Source organism: Pogona vitticeps, chromosome 5 (genome assembly GCF_051106095.1).
Source record: "Pogona vitticeps strain Pit_001003342236 chromosome 5, PviZW2.1, whole genome shotgun sequence".
NCBI lineage: Eukaryota > Metazoa > Chordata > Lepidosauria > Squamata > Agamidae > Pogona > Pogona vitticeps.
The window spans coordinates 185,700,538-185,727,711 of NC_135787.1; the positions used below are offsets into that span (position 1 = coordinate 185,700,538).

At 41.2% G+C, this 27,174-nt stretch overlaps 1 protein-coding gene across 7 annotated transcripts in view; it reads left to right on the forward strand.

The window, feature by feature from the left end:
• SOX5 (SRY-box transcription factor 5) overlaps positions 1 to 27,174 on the forward strand; it is a 918,192-nt gene that overhangs the window by 526,523 nt on the left and 364,495 nt on the right. The gene's annotated exons all lie outside the window — the stretch shown is intronic.

A 27,174-nucleotide genomic window follows, 5' to 3' on the forward strand; every position in this document is an offset into this window, starting at 1 on the left:
CGTCCCCAGGTGTTCTTGGATTGACATTCCCAGAAGCCTTCACCACTAGCTATGCTATCCAGGATTTCTGGGAGTTGTAGTCTACAGTAAGAACACCCGGTTGACCCACTGGTCTAAACCAGAGCTCTTCTGCGTTACGGTCTGTCTACTAACAATCTTTATCTGCTACATGGAGAGGGTAACCGTAACTCGTCTCTTAGGGCCAAATCCTGTAGATTTTCCACAAGACATTCCATTGCACATTGTGTTCAGTCTCCTCATCATCTGCAAAAGAGGGTGGAGAAGAAAGTGATGGCCAGCTTGCTAGAAGAAATCTGGCTATAGTGTTTTCTATTGATATAATAACCGTGTGCCGTCAAGTCCATTCTAACTTATGGCTACCAGGGAGACAAAGGTTTTCCAGGCAGAGAATACTCAGAAGTGGTTTGCTGTTCTTTTCTTCTGCCTTGGGACTATACAGTTTGTCCAAGGCCAAACAGGCTGGCTCTTCTTCCTAGAGGTACAGTGAGAAATTGAACTCTGGCTATGCAGTGAGATACTTAAACCACTGCAGTATCCACCCAGCTTTGACGGATTTTCGAACTACATATTTTAAAAGAAGGGTCCTGGAAGCTAGAAAAGTTACTTTTTGAACTCCAGACCCCAAATCCCCAGAGAGCATGGCTGTTAGACATGATGCCTGCAGAATTTTGGGAATTGTAGAGTAAAAGAAAGTTCCCCAACCACTGGACTTTAGCTGCAGAGTAGAAGGCATGCAGAAAATCCTGGGGTGAAACTCTGGTCCCATTCTTTCCTCAAACACTTGGATACTCTCTTAAGTGCTTCAGTTGCAAAGCAATTTGTGTACTATACCTTTGAAATAAACATTAGTATTGCTCTAATCCTGATCTTTTGCTCTTTCTCTGGAAATGTAATTTTAGCACGGTGCTTGACATGTATTCTCCCTGCTCCTGTTCATTTATGTGTCTCATTGTGAGATTCTGTAATTATTTTTATTATTTTCTAAAGGAAGAAACATTTTCTCTCTTCTGCATGGTTTTTTTTTTAATTCATGCTGAAAAGACTGTGCAGCTGACAGTTTGAAACCCACACACATAACACGCACACACGTCCAAGACTCGGAATTCTATCCAGCTTTAAACTCTTATGTTTATAACCCCGAATATCTCTAAAATGTCTTTACCTAAAACACTTTACGGTTTTTATTACCAGGTTTATGCCAGTAATAATATTCGCATCAGCTTTCTTAGGGATAATCTTTCGGCAGAACCCTCGCAAGAAAGGCTTTTGAAAAGTATCGTTGCCGGGAACGCAAATCTCGAAACATGAAACATCGGTATAATCACCCCTTCTGACAACTTAACATGACAGATTGAAAAAATACAAGCCGATATGGAAGCGGGATCAATGGATTATCAAAGTCCTAAAACATCTTCTCTGGAGGGTTTTTTTTTTTTTTAATTTTATTTTTTTGAGGGAGGGTTTGGGCCCCACTGGCATGTGTTAGACACTAAGTTTGCATAGCTTATAATAACGCCGATCCGCCAGTGTCTGACTGGCAGAGAAGTTGAGAGGGAGAGAGAGCGGGAGAGATTTACATGAGAGAACTCGGGGGGCTTTGTCACGGCAATTGTATAAAGTGATATACAGCACAAATCGACTGGAGCATGTCCCTGGATAGCAGGCGGTTTACAGCCTCTTCGAGCAGAGATTACTGCTTTATCTTGTCATACTAAATTAACGTGGCAGCACACTGTTAAACAGTGGTGACCTCTTCATCTGTGGAAATTGCTGCCTAGAGGAAAGATAGTATTTAAGACTCTCTCTCTCTGTGTGTGTGTATCTCCCTCTCTCCCTCTTGTCTGTCTCCCTTTCTTCCTCCCCATGGGGCCTGGAGGGTTTTTTTCGGTCTAGGGCTGTTGTTGTGGCATTCTGAGGGAGAAAAGGAACAGAGATGAAGAGGAGAGGTGGAAGAGAATGCTTTTAACATGTCGTGCTAATTGGGTCTTTGTTTAATTCATAACTGTGCTGGGACAGGAAAATAAGCTTCTGTTTGGTCAGTTCTTGTGGAGCTGCTGTTTCCTCATTTAAAGGAAAATGAGAAACAAGTATATATGTCTCTCTGTGTTTTCCTTAGCAGGGCAAATGGGAGTTTCAAAAATGACTTGCATCCGGAAAACTGTATAGTGGAGGAAAAAAAAACAACAAACTCGTTTCTTTCCCCAGAATCACAGACTAAATCTCCCCTGATTTTTCAACGAGAGAGAGAGAGAGAGAGAGAGAGAGAGAGAGAGAGAGAGAGAGAGAGAGAGAGAGATGGGAATTCCTAGTACAGTTCTCTATCATTGTGTCTACTTTGCCTCTGGAGCCCTTTGAAACAAGATTCCATGTGTGTGTGTGCGTGTGCGGGGGAAGATATAGCTATAGGTGTAAATTCATATTCTTGTATTTGTGTAGGTGTAAGCATGTTTCTAAGCCTATGCTCTATGGAGGAAAATGGAGAGGTTATATATACATATTTGATCCACTCCGTTGAAATGAAGGGGAATACTTTTGTGAGTGAGAGCCTCCAGGTTTTTTCGGGGGGGGGGGGAGAGGAGATGCTCTGTAGCCCCCAGGTCAGCAGAAAATTAAAACATCAGGGTCTTTTCCAGGGAGTCTTCTCTTTCATGAGATGGCCAAAGTATTGAAGCCTCAGCTTCAGGATCTGTCCTTCCAGTGAGCACTCAGGGTTGATTTCCTTCAGAATGGATAGGTTTGTTCTCCTTGCAGTCCAGGGGACTCTCAAGAGTCTCCTCCAGCACCACAATTCAAAGGCATCAATTCTTCAGTATTCTGCTTTCTTTATGGTCCAGCTCTCAATTCCATATATCACTACTGGAAAAGCCATAACTTTGACTATGCAGACCTTTGTTGGCAAGGTGATGTCTTTGCTTTTTAAGATGCTGTCTAGGTAAGAAGCAGGCGTCTTTTAATTTTGTGGCTGCTGTCACCATCTGCAGTGATCATGGAGCCCAAGAAAGTAAAATCTGTCACTGCCTCCATATCTTCCCCTTCTATTTGCCAGGAGGTGATGGGACCAGTGGCCATGATCTTAGTTTTTTTGATGTTGAGTTTCAGACCATTTTTTGCACTCTCCTCTTTCACTCTCAATGCAAGGTTCTTTAATTCCTTCTCCCTTTCTGCCATCGGAGTGGTATCATCTGCATATCTTGCTATATTTCGGAAGTCAATTTTCTGTAATGTCCCCTATCTCCCTTGCATTTTGTTTCCCTTCTCTTCTCTGCTGTTTGTAAGGCCTTGCTGGACAGCCAGTACAGCTTTTCCCACTCTTTTGTTGATTATGAGGGCTACTCCATTCCTTCTACGGGATTCAGCCGCCTAGAGTGGTCTGGTAGTCTAGATAGGCGGGATACAAATCAAATCAAATCAAATCAAATCAAATCAAATCAAATCAATCAATCAATCAATCAATCAATCAATCAATCAATCAATCAATCAATCAATCAATCAATCAATCAATCAAAATAAAATTCTTGCCCACAACAGTAGATATGAAAATTGTCTGAATTGAATTCGCCCATTCCTGACCATTTTAGTTCACTGACGCTGAGGATGTCAATGTTTATTCTTGCCATCTCCTGTTTGACCACATCCAACTTACCAAGGTTCATAGATCTTACATTCCAGGTTCCTACGCAGTATTTTTCTTTGCAGCATCGAACTTTCCTTTTACTTCCAGGCACGTCTGCAGCTGAGCGTCCTTTCGGCTTTGGCCCAGACACTTCATTAGTTCTGGAGCTACTTGTCCTTGTCCTCTGCTCTTCCTCAGTAGCATGTTGGACGCCTTCTGACCTGAGGGGCCCATCTTCCAGCATCGTATCTTTTAGCCTTTTGTTTCTGTTCATGGAGCTTTCTTAGCAAAGTTACTGGAGTGGTTTGTCAGTTCCTGCTCCAGGTGGATCACATTTAGTCAGAACTCTACACTATGATCTATCCGTCTATCACGACAAGGCAGCAATCTGTGAAGGGGTGAGTACAATTAGGGATGTGTGAACACCTTCTATTATATTAAGTTCTCCTGACTCCCACCTGCAGCTTCTTCGTCTCCTTGTTTCATAACTGTCTGCAGGACTTGTTTTTTCTTTCCCTGCCAAATTTTGTGCACAGATTTTATGCATTTTCTTAATCTATGCATTGATTTGCTCATTTTACTTCCTTTGCACTGATCATTCAACACTAAGGTGTGTTTGTGTATTTCTTTTTCAGTGATTCACTTTTTAGCCATTTACACTGTGGAAGATGTACATCAGTTTTGTCACATAGTTGCTCCTCAAAAGGAACCTCCCTGTACAGATTTTTGAGACAATGTATGTTCCTTAGAACAACAAACCTTAGGAAGTATGCAAACATTTCATCAGGATAGGTCAAGCCTTTGTTATCCCAGTGCATGCTAAACTATTTAATGTGAAATGGTCATCTGCTATATCCCAGCAGAACCAAATAGCTTAAATTTGGGGGGGCTTGATGGGTTTTCACCCTATGCATGAATCCCTCATGTCCATCTAGCAACTTGTTTTGGTTGAGATGATGGCACTGCTTCATATCTCTACAGTATCTAACCAGCTGTATGTTACTGGTCCAAACATTAAAACCTTATCCTGTCAAGTACCCAAACTTTAGATCCAAACGCCAGCAAAAATTAAAGTCTACCAGGCTGTACCTGTTATCCACTGGTTCCACCCAGGCCACCCTCATGATCTGCAAGATTTCAGGCAGTTTGCTCTGCCGGGTGCAGGATTATACTCTGCTTTGCTCCTGTCATAGCCGGAGCTTTCTAGGTGGGACGCTCCCTGGCTTTGTTTTTGATGTTCATCTTAGGAATTACTGTTTTTGAAATCAAAACTGGCAGACCCTCTCTTTTTTTTAATGACTCCTGATATCAAGTTAGACCGTTGGTTAATGGGACTGATTGGCTGGTTAACTGATAGAAGGATTTCTCTGCTGCCTCTCCACTTAACAAGCTTTCAAGCAGCCCATTGAGAAAGCAAGCCATTGCACATAACGTCCTAGTTAGAAAGAATTCTGTGAAATCAATTTCACATTAAATATTTGGGGAAATAATAATAAAAGAACAAGAACGACAAAATAGCACCAAAAAGATTCAGTGGCATCTGGTTTGAAACGAATCCCACAAATTTGGAACTTTAGGGGGCGAACACTGTACCTGACCACCAGAGGCTGGTTCTTAGAAATGGTTAGCAGCTGCTTTCCCTAGTACAGTGGTGCCCCGCTAGACGATATAATCCATTCCACTGAAATCACTGTCTAGCGAAATCATTGTCTAGCGAAAAGCAAATTGTCGTCTAGCGAAAATCGGTTTGTGAAGCAGGGACCAAACATTGTCCAGTGAAATTCCCCCATAGGAATCACTGTTTTGCGAATCGCTATAGCGATCGCAAAAAGTCAATGTCTAGCAAAAAAAACCCTGTCATGCGGGGTAACTGTCTAGCGAGGCACCACTGTATTTGTGAGGAAGACCTGCTTCCCAATTTGTTCACTTGGTGTCCTTTCTCTGGAGACCCCTGAGGTGGTACTTGGGGTCTTTAATCATGCAGGTCTCCTCTGCTACCAAATGGGGCTGTTTGAGGGTTTTGCTTGTTTTTTTTAAATGATTTTAAGTAAATCAGGCTGGGGGGAAAAAAGCTCCAAATGCAGAGCCTGGAGAACTTAAATTTCGCAGAAACAACATAGTCTGGAGGATGCTAGGCACAGGAGTCCCAACAAACTTTACAAACTTTGCCAACATGCATATAAATGATGTACAAAATATGTATGTATAGGATAAAATGCACATAAAAAGGCATTTTGTTTAATGTGAGGGATACATTCAAACATAACTTATTTTCTTGGATTTCAAAAATCATAAATGGATTAAAGTGAAAGCTGGTGGAACTGATGTATCGGTGAACATGTGTGAAACTGATATGGACTACAAATTGACGGATCCATTTATATTATGGAGCTATGGAGTTTGTGTTGGAGTTATTTCAACTGTGTAGGGTGCCTTTAGTAGGTTTGGCTGGGAGGGACCTTTCTGGACTGAGCTGGCTGTCAATCAATCCAGCAGTAGCCAATTATTCCTTCTTTGACTTTCATTTCAAAAAGAGACACACCTCTCTGCTTAGGTGTCTTTCCCCTCCTTTTTAGTCTGTTAGCAGTTAAGAGTGCAGTTATGAGAATGTAGTCTGTAGAAGTCTATTGAAAGCAGGTTGTGAATCTGTTCAGGCCTGTTGGTGTGTAAGCAGTCATTTTTTGTGCAGTATGCTGTTTTTGATCTGTTCAGAACTGTTGGAGCTTTTTTATTTGTTCTTTTACCAATCTCTCAGTGTGAGTTCCTGAGACTGTAAGTGCCAGTTGATGAGACAATAAGGGATGGTTTACTCTGGGGAGACTTCAAGCTAATTCTGCTTGAATTAATCCCTGCTCTTTTGCTGCACAGCTTGAGGTTTTTAACCAAACTTCAAAACTGTGCAACAGTCTGGATCTTCCCCATGTTCTTCCTACACACGGTTGTCACATATGCGATTGTGATGCCATTCATAGCATGACCTGCTTTTTTCCCCCTTTTGGTGCATGTGACCCCACAAATCTGAAGATTGACCCGGCTAAAGAATTGTTCTTGAGAAATCTCTTTTACATTTCACGCATGGGCGTTTCCATTGTGAAGCCGCTTTTAGGGAATAGTGGGCATAGCAGAATAAGTACAATATGTTGGTGGCCAGATCAATTATATGTAATTAAGATATGCTAATTGCTTTTGTCTCTGCCATTCTGCTTTCAGATTTTCTTAAATGCTTTATTCTGCATTCACTTAAAAATAGGATAAAAGCTTTATTTATTCATGAACATTTCCCCCTCGCATTTGAGCACACAACCCCCACCCCACCCCGACAATACATTGATCCTTATGCTGGAAATTTAGAAAGTGCTGGTAGAGGTTACAATCCCAATAGCAATGGCCCACATACTGTATAAGGGTGAGATGCTGTTTCTCAGTTAAAGCAGTCTGGTTCTTTAGAGGAACCCTTGAGGACTGAAAAGTTAATTGCTTGTTGATGATTCTGGATGGATCTAGGAGCTGTCACAGGCTGCTTTCCATGTTGTGGTGATTGTTCTGTGTTCCTCACTGCCCAGAGCTGTAGGATGGGGAAGATCAGAATAGTATGGTTTAGCATTTTTCAGGTGAGAGAGTCCTGGAAACGTACAGCACCCCTTGCAATATTTATTTTACTTACAGCTGTTCTAGAAAATAAAAGCAAATTATAATGAAACAAATTGCCTGAAACAATAATTATTACAGGACAAATGCTGTTTTACCTCTCACAGAAAGGAGAGCAACTGTTGGAGCCCTCACAAGGTGGAATTCCGGTTTGGGCTCAGTGCAGCCAACAGTATTCTTTCCCAGAAATTTTGAACGGTCAGTCTGGCTCCAAACCATTCTTCCACCCTCTCCCTCCTAGCTACAGAATGCTGCCTTCCGGACTGGGGAGAAATTTTTAGGTCAGCAGGGAACCGTCCACTGTCATCAGAGAACATCCCGCTCCTTTAGCTGAAATCCTTGAAGACCTACCCATTGCCCAGTGACACATGCCTTAGTTACATCCTGTTTGGGGTTTACTGTCTATGTGGGGCTGTCTTTGAAGATGGTTCAGAAACCTCCGTTGGTTCAAAATGCCGCAGCCAGATTGCTGACTGGGGCCAACCCTACTACACCCCTACTAGAACCACAGCACTGGCTACCAGTCCCTTTCTGGGCCCAATTCAAAGTGCTGGTCATTACCTATGAAGCCCTATATGGCTTGGGTCCAGATTATCTGAAGGACTATATCTCCCCATATAAACCTTCTCGGTATTTAAAACCCTCAGAAGAGGCTTTCCTCTCAGTCCTATTGCCAGTGCAGGGATGGTTGATGGAGACACAAGAGACAGGGCCTTCTCTGTGGTAGCTCCCAGGTTATGGAATCATCTCTCTTTTAGCCTTCTGTCGACAGCTGAGGCCCCATCTTTTGCATTTTTAGTTAAGATAGTTTTTAATGTTTTACCTGTTTTAATTATTCAGTGTATTTTAATTGGTTTATTTATTTATTTATTTATTTATTTATTTATTTATTTATTTATTTATTTATTTATTTAACTTCTATGCCACCCACTCTACCAAAAGGTCTCTGGGCAGCTTGCAACAATTGAAATACAATAAAAATATAAGGCAGTTAAAATACAATTAAAATAGATATTGTAAAAACTGCCATCAGGACCCACAGTTGATATTATTTCAATTAAAAGCCTTCTGGAACAGGAAGGTTTTGACCTGGCGCCGAAATGTCATCAGCGTCGGCGCCAGACAAGTCTCAGTCGGGAGGGCGTTCCCTAGTCTGGGGGCAGCTGCCGAAAAGGCCCTTTGTCTACAAGCCGTCCCTCTTACCTCCTTGAGGGACGGCTCTTTCAAAAGGCCCCCCTGGCTAGATCTTAACGGCCAGGTAGGCTCATATGGAAGGAGGCGGTCCTTCAGGTATCCAGGGCCCAAGCCGTTTAGGGCTTTATATGTCAAAACAACCACTCTGAATTGGGACCGGGCAGCAACTGATACCCAATGTAATTTAATCATAATCGGCTTGATATGTCCGCTAGCGGCCCCACCACTCACCAGCCACATAGCTTGATTCTGGACCTGTTGCAGTCACCGGACCATCTTCAAAGGCAGCTCCACATGGAGCGCATTGTAATAATCTATACGAGATGTTACCAATGTGTGTGTAACTGTCATGAGTCTCCACTCGTCCAGGTAGGACCGTAGCTGGTACAATTTCCACAGCTGAAGGAAGGGGCTCTTGGCCACCGAGTCCACCTGGGCTTCCAGAGTTAGACTGGGGTCCAGGAGCACCCCCCAGGCTGCCAGGTTTTATGGTTTAATTGTTTTTTTTTTCAAATATATATCTCACTGGGTTTTATATTCTCTTCTTTTTACTAGTGTGAGCTACCTTGAGTTCCCCTTATTGGAAGAAAGGTATAAATTAAACAAATAACAATAAATCACCTTAGGTGCCCTTCAGATGTACACTTCTCTAGTTCTAAGACCATCAGCTGGATTTTTCAGGAACAAGCCATGAAAAGGAAAATTGATTGCTATGTTTCTAAGAATAACCAGTTGAGAGGGAGGATAAATCCTGTTCTTATCCTTCCTCTCGAAACATTCCTCTGAGTTTGCATCTGGGAGGACCCGGTATCAGCTTGGCCGCCTCCATCCTCTGATGTTCGTGTATTCAGTGTCTTTCTCCTTGCCGCACAAGAAGTGGAATGTAAGCATGGGTCCTGCCTATGAACAACTGTGTGCACCATCTGGAAACCTGGCATAACTACATTTTTGGATAGCACACATTAGTCATGAGCGTAGGGCCCATACAACTGCCAGATATTCATATCTTTATGTTCTGAAAATAAGGAAGTTTCAGGTGAAACCACCGATTGTATGTAACTCAGAGGACTGTAATGTTTACATAATAATTTAGTAGTTTTGCCAGAAATTTTGATTTCCAGAGTTAGCTGCCCAGTTATAAGAATTCTGCAACCTTTAGCTGATGCCAGAATGGTTGTTTTCTGAGGAATGGGGATAATTAACAGTTTTGTGCACTTTTGTGTGAGGGTAGTTTTATAAATTATTATTTTTTTTTTCCTGAGTTGAAATTTATTACTGCACTAAGTGTGGGTTATACGTTTCAAATGTCTTTACATGCATGTTAAAATCTTAAAAAGAAGAGAGGCACATAGACAAGGAATTGCAGGAAGGATCATCCTGGTATTTTAATTCTTCTCAATCTTTATATGGTATTTCCTTACCAGAGTTCTTAGGTACTATTTATCTTTTGTCTTATACACACACATTCAGCAGCCACTTTTAAAGAAAGGGCAAAAAAGCCAAGAAATTTAAAATACCAATCTTTTGATGAAGGCCTTCCAGATGGTTTCTGAGGCTTTTTTATAATATATATATATATATATATATATATATATGCCAACAAGAATCTCTCTTTTAAGATGTAAAAAAGGAATTACGAGGGAGGAGGAAATAGATTTTTCAAACCACCTCCTACAGGGTTAAGCCATCTTTCCTCACATGAACTAAGGTCCCTGGGAGCATATTGTCAAAACGACCTGATTTCCTGCAAATATATTTCTCCATCAAAATCTTGATACATTTATACTTTCCAACTTCTTGATTTGATTTTTTCATAGAATTATAGAGTTGGAAATGCATGCATTTGGGGTTTGGTGCATTGGGAAAGAATGATTTGGAGGGTGGGTTCAATTATTTTCCTTGATATTTACTTTGTTTGGAAAACTGCTTACTCAGTGAGGTATTGGACACCTCCATGCATGAGCTCAGAAAAAACAGAACTGCTTATGTAATTGGGAATTGGGAATTGTGTCACCACCAAAACCGGGTGCAGGTCCTGAAGTTTCAAAAATCTGAATGCAGGCAACAGTGAAATGGGTCAATTTCCCCTCTTATTTAGGAAGTTTGTTGCAGAACCTAATCCATTTGGCTAGTTGCTCAACTTGCTTTCCAATTCAAATTTCGTTCCTGGTTGAGGAATCCATTTAATGTTTTGATAAATAACTGTCATTGTGAAGGTTAATGGAGTGTCATGTCTCTTTATTTACTCTCATGTCAGAAGTATGGAGCTCATTCTTCATGACCAATTGACCTCAACACTTAATGGGTGGATATTGTCAGAATGATTAGGGGAAATCTGCTGTTATAGCGCTGTATGGATGGGGTCAGACCAAATATGTGCGCATCAGAGAAGGATCACACACATATATAATTGCCTCTGTTTGCAGACTTAATCCAGGATCTGAAAATTAAGTGGTGCCTCTCCTATTCTCACTTATTTCTCTTCACTTTGGATAAGCATCAGGAATAAAAATATACACTGGAGGCAGTAATCAAGGGCCAGATGCACAGACTAAAGGGCGCTGATTGGCGGTTTGAGAAGATGTAAGTTCGGAAGTTCTCAGGGAACGGAGTCGTTCCTATCAGCATAAATTCATCCCTTTGCTACATAGATTCAGCCTGGTTTCCGTGAGATTGTATGCAGCGTAGAAAGTAATAGCAGTTTAATAGCACTTTAACTGTCATGGCTTCTTCAAGTTGAATTCTTGGGTTTGTTGAGTTACTTAGAGGTTTATGCTGCACAAATCTAGAGAATTCCAAGAATCTCACATTATTATACATCCGAGATTCTGTAAATTGGATCCATGAACTGGGGTATCCAACTGTTATAACTCTGTGCATGCTTAATCAGTTTGAGACAGTTTGCTGGCTTGATTTGCCTAGAAGACTTTAATAATAATAATAATGATAATGACGACGACGACGACGACGACGACGACGACGACGACGACGATGATGATAATAATAATAATAATAATAATAATAATAATAATAATAATAATAATAATAATAATAATAATAATAATAATAATAATAATAATAATAATAATAATAATAATAATAATAGTGTGCCATTAAGTCAATTCTGACTTAAGGTGACCTTTTTCAGGGTTTTCTAGGTAGGGAATACAGTACTCAGAAGTGGTTTACCATTCCTCTCTCCTGGGGGCACCCCTGGAACTATGCAGCTTGCCCAAGGCTACACAGGCTGAGGAAGTGAAGAATCAAACTCACAACCTCTGGTTCCACAGCCGGATATCTAACTCACAGAGCTATTAGATCTGTTGGAATTGCTGATCATTAAGAATGACTGTAAACTTATACCTGGGGCCCCACTGCTCCTGGGTTGTCTAAATAGTTGGTACAGAACATTTCTGTAGCATGTGTACAAATTAAAAATGGCTCTCTCAATGACTGATGAGTGTATGCATTTGTATGACATAATACAAGGGATGTGGAATGATGTATACCTTTCTAACCACCTGCTTTAAAAGGGGAGACCACTTTTCTGAGTAATGGGTTACATTTGCGTTTACCCTTCATTTGGTACAAAAGGTCTGTCAGAAAGCAGTCTTCTGGCTATGTAATATTCAACCTCAAATCTAAAGGAAGACACCTTGATCCTCTGTCTCTGCTGATATGTGATCCCTACGCTATGGGTTGCATTGTGGGAGGAGAAAGAGGAACCAAGCACTTGCGCTGTTATGCTTGCTGGTGCGGGTTCCCTTGCTGCATGTTTGTTTTATCTTTAATAGTCTAAAAGACAAGAAATTGAAGCCGTCAATCTCAAACCAGTTTATAATCTTGTTGATCCAGTGCAAAAGTGAATTTGCTTGTATTGTGTGTCTGCTCCCCGCTTTTACACCCACATCATGCACATTTGTTGGGTGATCTGTGACATTTGTTGAAATTTGTGTGCAAAGGGATGTTTGGATAATGATATCATTTATTTGTATGTAACTTTGGCAGGAGCAGATCCTAGCTGTCACATCATTTGCATCTTATTTCCAGGCCCGCTCTGGGTAATTTAATTTGGTCAGGCAATTATAATTTCATCCACGCACATCTTCAAGGAAATGAGCCTCCACACCTGGACACAACTTCGAAATAGTTAATTTTCCAGAAGTCCACCTATGCATATTCTTTACATGTGCACCTAACATGCGTGTTCAGTGCATAATCATTAAAAATGAAAGATGGGGGGGGAGAGGTTTTAATCCCTGATAGACCACCAAATCTGCCATAAAAAATAATTAAAAAGATGAAGCATGACTCTTGTAACCAAATACCCTGCCTTTGTGTTCACCCCCTGTCTGTGCTCAAAGTCTCTAGGTGCTCAATAGGAGCTTTTTAATTATTTTTCTCAGTTTGATGTTGCTAAGTATAATGAATGGGTTTCAGAGGGTTTTTTGTAGAACCCTCAATGCGTATCAGTTCAGTGCTGTTAGGCACAGCGCTACCTAGCTGGAGCATACCTTGAGATTTGTTCTTTGTAGATCTGAAGTCCAGAAACACCAGATTGTTTAAAGCCAGCTTCTATGAATCAAATGATACATCTTGGTCACAGCGGTGTCCTTTTGTTCCTGAGGGCAGAGGGCAGAGGAAACCAGGTACACCTTTGCAAATTTGGCCCAGTTGCTCTAGCAAAACTTTGTGACAACATACTGGAGTAATGCCAACAATAACAGTTAACAATAAGGATGAGATGTTTGGATTTTGTGGATTAGATATTGTACCTCATTCTTCATGCTCAGGGTTCTACCTACTTTGCAGGCACCTTACAAATGCTTAAATCTGATGCATCTGGAAGAAAGCCATAAGTCAGAAGGTTTTGAGGCTTAGCTAGGCTTAATTCTGCCCCAGCTTCCTTTTCCTGACCCATTGCTTTGTGGGGAATTTTCTTTCAGAACAGGACCCTTAGGCAGAGCTAGTCCTAGTTAAGCCTCAAAACCTTCCAGTTGATCCTTTTCTCCCAGGTGCCTCATATTTCGGTGTCTGTGAGGTACAGTATTTGCAAAGCAGGTAGGATTCCCAGAATGGAGAATTGTGGTATTTGTAGTCCACAAAACCTGAAAATCCCAGTAAACAGGTGGGACCCTCCACAAGGAAGCGGAAGTATCAGAAGGCTGCTTTGTGCTGAGACAGCTTGCGCTTATTGTGGAGACCCTGACATGAAAAAAAGCACTCATTGTTTTGCTTCTGATAAACAAGGAATTCTCACGTGACTTGAGTATTCTAGTTAAGACAGCCTACGCCAATGCGAATGGAAAGTTTATCAAGTATACTTATCGTGTTGTTGTGGGTTTTTCAGGCTCTTTGGCCATGTTCTGGAGGTTGTCCTTCCTAACATTTTGCCAGTCTCCATGGCCAGCATCTTCAGAGGACTGGAGTAGATGCCGGCCACAGAGACTGGCGAAACGTGAAGAAGAACAACCTTTAGAACACGACTAAAGAGCCTGAAAAACCCACAACAACCGTTAGATCCCGGCCGTGAAAGCCTTCACAAATACACAGATTTGTTCCCCTTTTGTCTCTCTAATTGACGCTCAGCATTCCGCGTTACAGGGTTTGTTTGTTTATGGTTATAGGTTTTTTTCCCCTTGAAACCCCCCCCCCTGTTCCCAGCTTCTACCATTCTTTGGGTTTCCCCAATGGGCTAATAACTTCCCTCTTGATTCTCAAGAGTCCTATTTTGGCTACAGAGTAACTACCACTGAGCTGTCCGACACCTCAAAATCAGTTATAACTCAATACGGTGAATATGTAGTTAGAATTCTTTGCCCCCAATATGCTTCATTTACATTAGTTTGCACTAAACTGCACTTGTCCTTTTAAAAGTCATTTCACCATCTCAGAGAGACTCTTTCATAGCCCAGTCTATTTGCTTTAGCTACCCTAAATAAATCAGTGCCACCAGCTAACCTGGACAGAAGAACTCAACTGCAGAAGACTTCCGTGGTTTAAATATCTGGCTGTGGAGTCAGAGGCTGGGGCTTTGATTCCCCAGATTTTTGGTTAAATTCCTCCAGCTGTGCAGCTAAGTTAAGGGATTTGCAGAGCAGAATAGCTTCAAATTCCCCAGAGTAGTCCACTCCTTTTTTTTTCTCATCAGCTGGCACTTACAGTCTCAATAACTTACTCTGAGACATTAGTAGGAGAAAGAATAAAGGGTTTCATTGCTTAAAATTTAGCAGCTCAAACAGCAGACTGGCAAACATACCTATTTTCAGCAAACTGAACTCAACACACTACAGAGAGGAGCGTGTGCAGAGATGCGGGTCTCTAATTGAATTCAGAGACAAGGAAGGAAGGATTAATGCTGGATAAATTGACAATCACCCCAACCCATCTGCTAAAGACAGCATGTGACGTTGCAAAACTCAAGCATTAATTGGCTTCATGGTATTAACACACCATAGTATCACACTAACATGGCACCTGCATGAAAAACAGTGAGAGCTGGTGGAACTTCATGGAGCAGAACACTGACAGTGGCATCTTTGCCACCTGTTTCTCCCTCTGCACAGAAGTCCCACCTCCCACCCTTACTTCTCAGCATGCAAAAAAGGGTGATAAGGTCAGGAGAAGCTCATTGGTTCACTCTGCTTTTTAAATTTGTACCAGCATGTCTGAAACCTAGAGACAATTCACCAGGAAGACTGTTCTATAAGGGTTACTTCTAGAGATGGGCACGAACTGGAAGACCGGTGGTTTGTAGTTTGTGGCTAGCCATGAACCACAATGAACCCAGAGAAAAATGAATTGGTTTGCAGTTTGTTTTTCTGATTCATGCTGGGGAGGGTTGTGACTGCTCCTGACGCCTCTGCTACAGATGCATGCTCAGAGGCACTGGCAGGCTCCCGGCAGGGAAACTGAGCCCACTGTCTCTGAGGATGGCACCTGCAATGATGCCAGTATCCATGGGGGGTGGCGGCGGCTGAAGCAGGTTGGTAGAGGTGACGGGGCAATGGGAAGGGCCGGGCAGGCATCCCTTTTTTTTTGCTGGAGCAAACAAAGTGCCAAAGGGAAAAAAGTTTGGCATTCTGCTCTGTCAAAACAGGATCCCCAAACCAGGCCATGAACCAAACCGAGAACCAACACAATTTGTTGGGTTTTTTTGGTTCGTGGTTCGTTTTGTGCCCATCTCTTGTTGCGTGTCGCTGAAACTCATTAAGATGAATGGAGCAATAAGACTGTTGACTGCGATTTCAGTGCAGGACTAAATTGCCTTCTTCTCATGTAGAAGGGTTAAACTTTTAATTAGCTAATAAAGTTTTACTAAGGAGTTTTGAATGTCAGGATCCTAACATACATTTATCTGAGATACAGGTATAAGTGAACCTGGTGAATTTCAATGTGGAATGATCTGATCCAGATCCAGAGGAAATGCTAAGCTTCATCCTTCCCAAATACGTTTATAGGGTTATTTTCCATATATATGTAATACGTGAGTGTGTGTTTGTGTGTACATGTTTGTGTATTTGCATCCCCCTCACTCCTTTCTGAAATACATGATTTGAATTAAAGCACCTAATTAGACTAACTGAATCAGTCTTATTCCAAAATGTAAGAAGTCAAGATCAACATGGAATGGCGAAATTTGGTTCTGGAGAGAAATGAAGCGAATTTTTACCAACTGATTTCTGTCCAAAGCACAGAATGAACCGAATGGGGTACAAATCGCTTCAATATTTTTTCTTTTCACTTTTTTTTTTGAAAAGGCACAGTTTAAGGGTGCCTAGTGTGCAGACCCTCAAAGCTGACTTTGGCTCAATTATTCCACTTTTTATATTCTATTATGTCTTCACATTTCAAAAGGAATAGCCATTTCTGTTTTCCAAAGGAAGGTAATAGGAGCCTTGTAGAGACTGTCTCAAATCCAGAATGCAAAGCAAATTGAATAGGGCACAAATCAGTCTAGACCAATGGTTCCCAATTTGGGTCCCCAGATGTTCTTGGATTACAGCCCCCCAAAATCCTGGCCACCACAGCTCGTGATGAAGGCTTCTGAGATTTTTAGTCCAAGAAGATTTGGAGGCTCAGGGTTGGGAACCTCTGCAGTCTAGACTAAATGAGGATATATATACCCCAAACCTCCAGGTGACCTATGCACAGTCTTATAGATGGTTTTGTGTAAAAATACATTTTAAATGACATAAATATCTATTTTAATGTGAATGTTCATATATTTTAGACAAGTGGGAGGAGAAAAAAGGTTTTTGTGAAAGTGTAGGCAAAAAGTGACCTGAACTAGAAATAAATGTTTCCATGCTGAAAATGTTTCCATGCTTCCACTGGAGTATGGGGATATAAATCTTATGTAGGATTTCAGCATTGGACAACAGTTTTCCTTCACGTTTGAGTGGGGGGAAAATACTGAGATGGGAAAAAGTTTTTTAGAAAACGTATATTTAAAATAGACACTCTGACCATTGTATGAGAGAGAGCGCTGGTTTCCTTTTCAGGGGGTGGAGGGAGGAATAAGTTTTGAAAAAAAAAAGAGAGAGAATTAGTTACATTTCAAATTCATCACCAGTCCAAAAAGAGAAATAATAGGGAGAGAGTTTAAAAATATGTTATCATTGGGAATTATAAAATGAGGCTGTGCTTGTAAAATTACAGTTTAACGTAGAAAGGGGAAAGAAAATAATGCAAAACCCAGATAATCAAGGGGAGGAAATCACTTGGAGGAAGAGTAATGGTGAAAAAAGGTTTAGGTGTGACAGAGCAAATTAGATGTGAGCTTCCTCTGAGGCATGGATGGGAGAAAAGGAGGTAGCAAAGAGGTAATTGTCCCGCTCTTCATAGCTTCTGGTCAGATTACATGTAAAATGTTGTGTTCAATCCCAGGCACCTCAAAAGATGTCAACAAATTGGAGGGATTTCAGATGCGAGGGAGAGAAATGATGAAAGGGCTTCAGGAACTCATTAGTGGAGAAAGATTGAGAGAGCTAAATATGTATACAGAAGGGCTAAATGTGGCAGGATAACTGCCTGAGAGGATGTCAACTCGCACACAGACACCAAGGCGGGCGAGGGGGGAAGGTAGTTTTGGATGGTGAAAGGGAACATTAAGAGGAATTATGGCATCGAATGAAGTCAAGGAAAACTCACCAGAAAGAAGAGAGATGAATCGCTTTCTCCTTATTTTTGTCTAGGGGTGTGTGTGTGTGTGTGTGTGTGTGTGTGTGTGTGTGTGTGTGTGTGTGTGTGTGTGTGTGTGTGTGTGTGTGTGTGTGTGTGTGTGTGTGTGTGTGTGTGGTTCTATTGTGAGAGCTTTCCGTAAAGACTGAAGAAATGTGCACATGTCATGGGTGCCGTATAAGGATCTGAAGAAATCTTGCTGTATTAGTTATTGTCTGTACATCAAGACAGACGGTTCAGACATTTTAAGGTTGCTTGCCTCTGGCACAAGAATAATATGGGCACTTTATTGTTGGAGGTTTCCACAAATTTGCACAAAATCTCTCTGCACAGATCTAGTGACTGTTCGTTTTGGGAAGCATAGACACACCCACACAGAGAACAAACACAGAAGGATGGGCTAATTGGTCCAAAGGGTAGAAACAACCCATCCAGGGCCTCCAGTTTTTCAGAGTCCATGCAGCCGGGCAGCAGCTGCCATAGTTTAGCTCTTTAATCTGTGCAAAATATATATCTATTCTTGCAGGCGCAAAAAGAAAGCAGAAAAGATGAGTCCCCTCTGGTTTCACACAAGACAGAGACGAGGGAGGATCGACATCCTCGTGTGGTGCCACCTTTTCTTTCTGCTGTTTGAAGTGTAATAATAAGAAAGATGGGGGATTTGCAAAGTTTCAGATATAACTAGACAGAATCTTCCTCAATCTCTTATACCATGTGGACTAAAAATAATAGTGGTTGCTAGCCATCAGTGTCTGGAGAACCATATGTGGTCAACTCCAATTTATAGTGTTGGGACTGAGTGGCCAGTAAGTTTCAGAAAGTCAAGGAAAACTTGTTTGCCAAATGCCCCCCCCCCCCATGAGATAAAGGGGATGGTGGTAAGGTGACAAGAGAGGATGAGTAACAGACCCAAGAGATGGATCATATGGGGAGGAGGCAGAAGTAATAGCATTTTATCCCTTTCTGTAGTTTTTAATACTTCCTTTTTCATGTCCTTTTTGAATAGCTTTTTGCAATAGAACATAATAAAGATATCCATGATAATAACCTGGAACACCTTTAGTTTTGTCCTATCCCTATTTTAGCTCCAGTGCGTAGCATAGTCGCCTGGCCGGAAGAAGTTGTAATGTTTAGACAGCAATCTTAAATAGATGTGTCCCAAAATAAGCTCCCTTGGAGATACGTGTGACTTGTTATGTGCCATCAAGACACCTCCAATGTATGCTGATCCCATGAATGAGCAATCTTCAACATTTCATGTGCTCAACAGCCCGGCTCAGCTCTTGCAAACTCAAGCCTGTGGGATGCTTTAGGGAGTCAGTCCATCTTGTATTTGCTCTTCCTCTTTTCCTGCTGCTTTCTACCTTTCCCAGCATTATTGTCTTTTCCAGACATTCTTGCATTCTCATGATGTGCCCAAAATAAGACAGACTCAAGTTCAACATTTTTACCTCCAGAGACAGTTCAGTCTTGATTTGATCTAGGACCCACTTGTTCCTCTTTCTAACAGTCCAGGGTATCTTCAGAGCTCTCCTCCAGCACCACATTTCAAACAAATCAGGTTTTTTTTTCCCGTGTTGGCTTTCTCTGCTGTCTGGCTTTCATACCCATACATGGTGAGTTACTTTTGAGCAATTTCAATAAATATTGTGTGGCACAATATACTTAACGTTGCATGGGCACGATGACAATAGTTCTGAAGCATTTTCTTTAAAAAATGATTTATTTATTTGTTTAATTTTATACCCTGCCCATCTAGACCGAAGTCTACTCTGTGTGGCTACCGACACTCCAAATAATAATAAAATAAAACAACAACATTAATACAATTGAAGATGCCAAAATAAATTAGGTGTTGACAGGAGGGAAGGCCTGCCTAAAGAGCCGGGTCTTGAGCTTGCTCTTAAAAACACCCAACAAGGGAGCCAGACAGAGATCTGGGGAGAGATTGTTCCAGAGGCGAGGGGCTACTGCCGAGAAGGCCCACTGTCTTGTTCTTTCTCTTCGGGCCTCCCTTGGTATTAGAACCCCCCAGCCACCCATCCTGGCTAAAGCGAGTAATTCGGGTAGCTCTAGATGGGAGGAGGCGTTCCACTAGATATTGAGGTCCTAAACCGTTTAGGGCTTTGTATATCATCATTAGTACATTGAAATCAATGTGGAAATGAACGGGCAGCCAATACAAGGCAGCCAGAGTAGGGGAGATATGTTGATGTTTTCTCACCCCAGTAATAAGTCTGGCCACCACATTCAGCACCATTTGAAGCTTCCGCATCAATCTCAAAAGTAGCCCCATGTAGAGCGCATCACAGTAGTCTAATCTCAAGACTGCAAGTGCATGGACCAGCGTGGTGATGTACATTAGGAACATATGATTTTGTGTTTTGCTACTAAGATGTCTCCCTTTTTTTCAAGATGACATTTGCTTCATCCTATTTCTGATGAGTTTTGAAGTCCAGACAAAAAGTTCTGTATATTTCTCTGCATAGTTTTCTCTGCATTTCACCCTAATAGATAAACATCTGCAATCATTTTCAGGCGGTAGCCAGTTTGGCTGTTGGAGCAAAAACATCAAAGGTTCTTTTGGCCTCTTGCAAACTAATATGTTGTCTTTGGCACCAGCTTTTGTGAACTGTAGCCCACTTCATCGCAGACATCTGATAAAGAGGTGTAATTCACATCAGAAAATGTGTGTTCCAGCCCACAGACAGCTTAATGCCAAATCAGGCTTATATAAAATGCCCCAAGATCCTTTGTTGTATGCCCTTTTGTACATTATTTCCACCGATGCGTTCATTTTTCTGTTCAATTTTCTGCGATGTGTGGGTTTTTTAAAAAGTATTTTACATTACAAAATGTGGAGAAATCTAAGTACATTCTTATTTGCATGTTAGTTTGAGAAGTACCCATTAGGTCTTTTCTGGGCTGAAGTGACTGTCACTCTATCCAACACAAAGCAATTGTTCCTTCTCCTCTGGAGAGAGCCTAGTGTCTCTGCTGAGTGTTTTCTTTCCCTCTCTTCAGTCTGTTGGAAGTCAGCTTGTTCATTTGCTGTTGATCTGTTTACAGCTATAAGTGATGAACTGTAGAACTGCTGGATAGCTTAACGGCTTTTATTCTTTCTCCTCGTCTTAGAGTGAGTTATTGAGACCTTAAGTGCCAGTTAATGAGAAAGGGGTGCACTCTCTGTAGAAGTTGAAGCTGTTCTCCTCTGCGAGTCTCCGTACTTCTTCTATGTAGCAAAAAGAATTTTAACAGAAATTCAAAAAGTCAGCAACAATATGAACACCTTCCATACCTTCATTCATTTGTTGCTGTGCGCAACTGTGCATACCGGGACCACCTTGGTATATTTGTCCACCTGTTGCGTGGGATCTATAGCAGAAAATTAGAATGCCCAGCGCACAGTTGCTAGAGTGGTCCATGAATGTGAACAATCCAGTGAACTGGATCAGTTGTTTCGTCTGTTGTTATAATTAGTCTTAAACTTTGATTAGTTTAGCTAATTAAACAATAGATAAAACAATTTGTGTCTGAATAGCAAAGAGATCATTAGACCTCACTGATCATTGCAACTGTAACACCCATCTAACATACACATACAGAGAGAAAGAGACATTGTCCTGATGAAGACCTCCAAGACGACATCATTACTCTTCTGTTCATAGCTTTCTGGCTTGTAATTAACCAGACGCAGGCAGGTCAATGAACAGGGCTCAGTTTGTTTGTGGGAGGGTGGTAGAAGGACAGGAAAAAAAAAAGAATGCTTGAACTAAAGTCGGTGGCGGTGCTCAGTCTATAATTTGTGGTCCCTAAAGTGTTTGCTGGTGGTCTTGTGAGAGGAAGCTAGCAACCTTCATTCATTTGCTCGTTGCTTTCAGCTTGCCTATAAAACCATGGCATTTGATCATGTCAGATCATAGGACGTTTGAGTTCTGGGAGCTATCCTGCTGTTTGTTTGTTTAGTTGTTTGTTTGTTGCACATTAGACAGCATGCTGTACAAATATGCAGACTTGAGAAAATCAGGGAGAACAGCAATTCTGTTGACCAAGACATTTCAGCCCGTTGCGTAACAATTTAGAACATGGACTTACTGAACCACTATGGGTCATGAGCTACATGCATATTACTGTTGTCCTGTTATTTTCCTCTGTTCCTGTGGGTTTTGTTTGCCTTTGAAAGCTTACTAAACCTGTAAAAAACTGCTTTACAAGTAGCATTTATCCCTGAGACAGTAGTAAGACAGTGGGGGCGGGTGGAGAGAAGCGAGTGCACCACAGACAGTGATGGCTTTATCATAACACCTAGACTCTCTGAAAAACTCCCATCTGTCCCCAGCCTGTGATCAAGAGGACAAAAATTGTACACAACATGAATGAGAGCCAAGTGTTATACGCTCTAATATTATTTCCTCCCCAAATAAACCATTGCTCTGGTTGACACAAACTGGAAGGTGTGATGTGATCATAAATGGGAAAGGGAAATGTCTATGAGACAATCTGTCTATTAAAGTCTACAGCCCTCGCCATGGAAATGCAAACACATGAGGCATCACCCGTATCCAAAGACAAGGCTATGAGCCAATTCCTGAGTTGGTTTAGATTGGGAGGGGAAACCTACCAATCTCCTTAAGGCTTGGAACAGCTTTGCCATTTCGTTGACTTTGTCCCAGGTGAAGAAGATGCTGGTTTTTGTGGCCCCAATCTACCACATTTTTGGGGAAAGAAAGAAAGAATTGCCAATTTTTGGAGTCTCTAAGGGTGGCAATTTTTTAAATAAGTCGCAGGCCATACTACCGTTTAACATCCTCAAATATCTGTTTCTCAAAACTTGTAACCGTTTTTGCTAGCCTTTTTCGACCTCTGGGTTTTTTTCCCCAACCCCCCCCCCCAAAAAAAATCAGACCAAGTTGTCTACTCTTGCTCCTGGAGACTGTGGGCCCAGAACATGGATGGAAAGAAAATTTATTAAAATCTCATTCTTGTCAATGCATGCTTATCGCCACATAGCTAGAAACCACAATGACGAATTTTTAAGCTGTGCGCAATTCCTTGCCTTCTGTTAAGACCGATACAAACAGGTCTTCAAGGGAAGCCCTATGTAGAGAGCATTGCTGTAGTCTGTTTCTCAGATGGCCAGTGCATGCACTACTATTATTACACACTCCTTATCCAGGCAGAGGTCCAGGTAATACTAGATGATTGGTGTAATTTTCCACCACAACTTTGGAACAAGGTCCAGGTACATGTTAAAAAATGCAGCTCATGTATTTATTTATTTACAGTATTGTATTTTTACATTGGGCAGAATCCTGTGGAAAGGTATGTTTGCATACCTTTCCACATTTAATTACAGCTCACTGACGAGGCATCAAGGTAAATTGTCATTGCACAAATCAGCATGTGACCTAGCATATACAACCAGGCATACTGTAGATCAGTCTCAATTAGCTGTGGGAAATTATGCAGTCTTTACATGAACTCCAGTTGGTTTCTGATCGTTAATATATATCACACCTTTCCAGAAATAAATAGGGCTTAGTGAACGTAGAACAAACTGAAAGCAGGTTTTATAATAAGCTGTTAAAATCACTATATCCAAATCAATTAAAATCCTCTTAACAGTTAAAAATATTAGTTTAAAAACTCCCATTTTAAAAACTAGTATAAAAAGGTTCACCTTACACCTGCTATTCATACAAAGGGAAGTGAGATTCAATTCATCAGGTGTAGCTCAGACAGAAGCCAACTTTTCCCAGGGAACATCATGAGTAGCAGTTTTCTTGAGAGAAAAAAGCATAATAAAGATAGTAGCAAAAGCTTTTATTTTACTGAGTGTAACATTTTATTCATTGTTCCCATCTGCTTGAATTTAGTTTTTTTGGCTTATGGAAGGTAGTTAAGGGATGATTGTCAATGTGAGTCAAATGTATGATACCAAGTTCTAGCTGAAATAATTGAGTGGGGAAGGGACACCCTATAGAAATGTTTCTGAGTAATATCCAACATGTTTCTGAGAAATGATATTTTAACATTGCTTCCTGGAGCAGCAAAGAATGAATGATGTTCCAGAAAGAAATATGCTAGACCTTTAAAAAAATAGATTAGAGAGTTGGAATAAACATCTTGTACAAAATGCTTTCAGTCTTTAGGGGTGGAAATCGGGAACACTAGCTCAGGTCTGGTGGAGGGGGGGGAAGCATGAGATGGTCCCGGGTGAGGATAAAGTCTATTGTCCACTGACATGACTTTACCTGTCAATCACAAAGGTGACCAGGGGGCTAGATTAAGCAAAGCTTCATCAAGATTAACAAAGGAAGATTATTGACCTCATCCTGAAAGGGCAGAAGCCTGTTTTATCATTAAACCTTGGAAGAGGGATGTTCGGTGGCTGGTGGGAAACCCGTTTGGCAATTAGAATAGCAGCATTTGCGGTGATTAGCTCTGGATGGACTTGGATCAGAGATTTCTTGGGTCAACATTTTTTTCTTCTTTGTGCGGCGGGGGGCAGAAGGTGGGAGGGAAGGATCGGAGGGAATTCTCTACTGCCCCTTTGACACGAGGAAAGGAGAAACTGTACCGGTGAGTACAATGCCAATTGTTGTTGTTGTTCTATATTTTAAAAACGGAATGTTGTTGGAACACCCATTTGCGCCTTGGATTCTTCACAAGAAGGAGGACCGACTCTCTTAACGTCTCCCTGCGTGTGAACAGCTGCTAACCTCATAAAACTGTGAGAAGGATTAACATGGCCAGGGGCTGAAATGTAATCAAACTTGAACAGGTGAATGGGTCCCTGGTAGCAAGCAGTATTGCTTTAAGGAGGGAGGGGAAAAAGATCAAAACCACACTTCATCCTTTGCTGTGGCTGGTGACAACATTTTGCCAGGTTTCGTACTCCACTCTAGAAAAGCACTTTGTGATCCATGCTCCTATATACGCCGTTGTCATACACTGCAGTGCCTTGCTTTCTGATTTTAGTTGCTTTTCTTTCAACAGACAACAGATTTAAAGTGCTGCTGTCTTTCTCCTCCCTGGTAAAGCAGACAGTTTATTGAAATCTGTGCCTCCTAGGATAAATATTATAAAACTTTAGAATAATGTTTTTATGAACCAGTTGCTCTGATTAATTAGTTCCACATAATTCCGTGTGATCACCTTGTCCCCCACAAGCCAGGATTAGGACTTCTAGTTTAATCACGACCACCATGTGAAAGAGTTCAGAAAATATAAGATTTGTGTGGGATTTAACTCTTCTGAGTGTATCTGATAGTGGGCTAAATTTTAGGTGTGAAAAAGAAGTTAACATGTTAAATTATACATCTCCTCAATGAGGAGGGAGAGGTCTCCTGAGGTACATACCTGTCTTAGCTTTCCCATTTCACTGGTGTCAGGCGCTCTCTCAGCAATATGATCTAGGGAAAGCGATTCATTTTTATGCTGATGAAAGCAAATATAGTGTTTCATATACTCTCAAGGCATCATGTGAAGACTGTTGAGGCCCACGTAGCCTCTCATAAATATCATGTCATCTTCCAATGTCCTGAACTAAGGGTAGCAGATCACATATTTGGATACTTCCTTAGATCAAAAACTTACTTGCCTTTGGAAAGCAAGTGAGTGAGGAGAAAGGGTTCTACCCTACTCTTCTTCTTGATAAGTTAGCTTTCAAAGTACAGAGGTTTTTGTTTGCTTTTTTTTTCTTGGAAACTATTCAAATGTAATAGTTCTGGATACATTCTGGAGTGTCTGGTTAAATAAGGGGTATTTCCTATGCCTTCTCTCTCCTGTGTGTGGCTCTGACGACCCAAGTATAGCTTGAAAGCCTGTATACCACACCATGGTTTTGGAAGTCAATGGAATTTTTACGATACATTAAATAGCTGTATTTGCATTGCTGTCGACTTCCCTCTGCCTTCCAATTTATCAACAGCATCTCATGTTATTGACTTACAACACCTAAATACTGGGTCACAAGAAATCCTCATTCTGAGTTAGACTTGGGAGTTCCTGCGCAGGATTGAGTAATTCCTGTATAGGAGCCATCTATTCCTGTGCAGCATTTGTTAATTTCTGCATGGGATTTAAATTTGCAGAATCAAAGAGAAAGAGAAAGGAACAAAATATTTCTTGCAAGAATGTCAGGAATCACACTTGGCCAAAGGAGGTCTCATCTGAATTTCTCTGCATGATGAAACTGGAAAAATGGCCAAGAGTAAGACATTTAATGAGAATTTGTCTCATCCCTTATCTTTGCTTGGATGCAACAAAGCTCTGATGTGGCCCTGCTGCCACCAGGTATAGAAGGAAGAGACCATTGTGTGTAAACCAGCCTTTGAAAAAGAAACCAGGAAAAGGTGAGGCTAAAATGGGCCACTCTTGTGTGGGCATCCGGAATTGTGTGGCTGTTTTAACACAATAAGAGTTCTTGTGGCAACTGAAAGGCTTTAAATATATTGTGACATAGCCTTTGTAGGCAAGAGCTTACTTGTTACTTTGTCAGATCTGTGTGAAGACTGTCAACACAATTATAGCCCAGCAACAGAAGAAACAGTTTAAGAAACGCAAACAGCAAAGGAGCGTTTGTTGGGGGGGGGGGACACAGATAAAGGCCAAAAGGTAAGGGAGGAAAAGGAGGAAGATGTTTGAAATATCAGAAGGTGCGAAAGAAGGCTGGTGTCATCCGAACAAGCCAGAATGTGGCTATTAAGAGTCAGATCTATTAAAATAGGTGAGAATATGCTTAGTGACTTTAATGAGAGCCAGATTTCATCTTTGCTGGAGGAAGGCGGGTGCTTATGTCATTGGACTTCACATTTGCAAGCATCATTAGGATCATTGTTGTTCCAGCAGCTTTGTCTTTAAAAGAGTCTTTTCTTCAAAAAAAAAAGGGACCAGGGAAAGAGAAATGGAGCAAGGAGAGAGAATAAATTAGAAATATTTAAGCAACCTGATTCATGGAGGAAACATGGTTGCTTCCACAATCACTTGGGGCGGGGGTGGGAGGTGGGAAGATGACACCGTAGCGGTATGGAGCATTTGCTATCTGATTATTGCTTCATTTTGAAGAGCAACTAACCATCCTGATATTAACCACTTAAAAGAAAAAGGAAACAGGAAATTAATGGCTCTTAGGCAAAAAGACAAAAGGGAAAAAGACAAAAAGCCCCCAAAGGTTGAGCATAAAAAGCAGTGAAGGAGCAAACAATTAAAGGTAATCTATACCGTTGATATTGGAAAACCTGTGAACATTAACTGTTCTCATTTGGAGGGAAAATATATATAATGTTTTTCTCCTGAACGCTAATCTTTTCTCAGTTCAGCCTGTAATCTTAGTTGATCCTTGATGGAAAGTCTTTGTTCTCCTTGTTTTTGAAGCTATACTTCTATTTTCTTCTGCTTTGCTCTCCCCCTCCCCCTTATATAAAGGTCTTGAGAGAGGAACAAGCAGCAATGAACTCAAACAAACAAAGGATTTGTTGTTTCTTCTTTTCTGTGCGTGCACACGTTTTAGT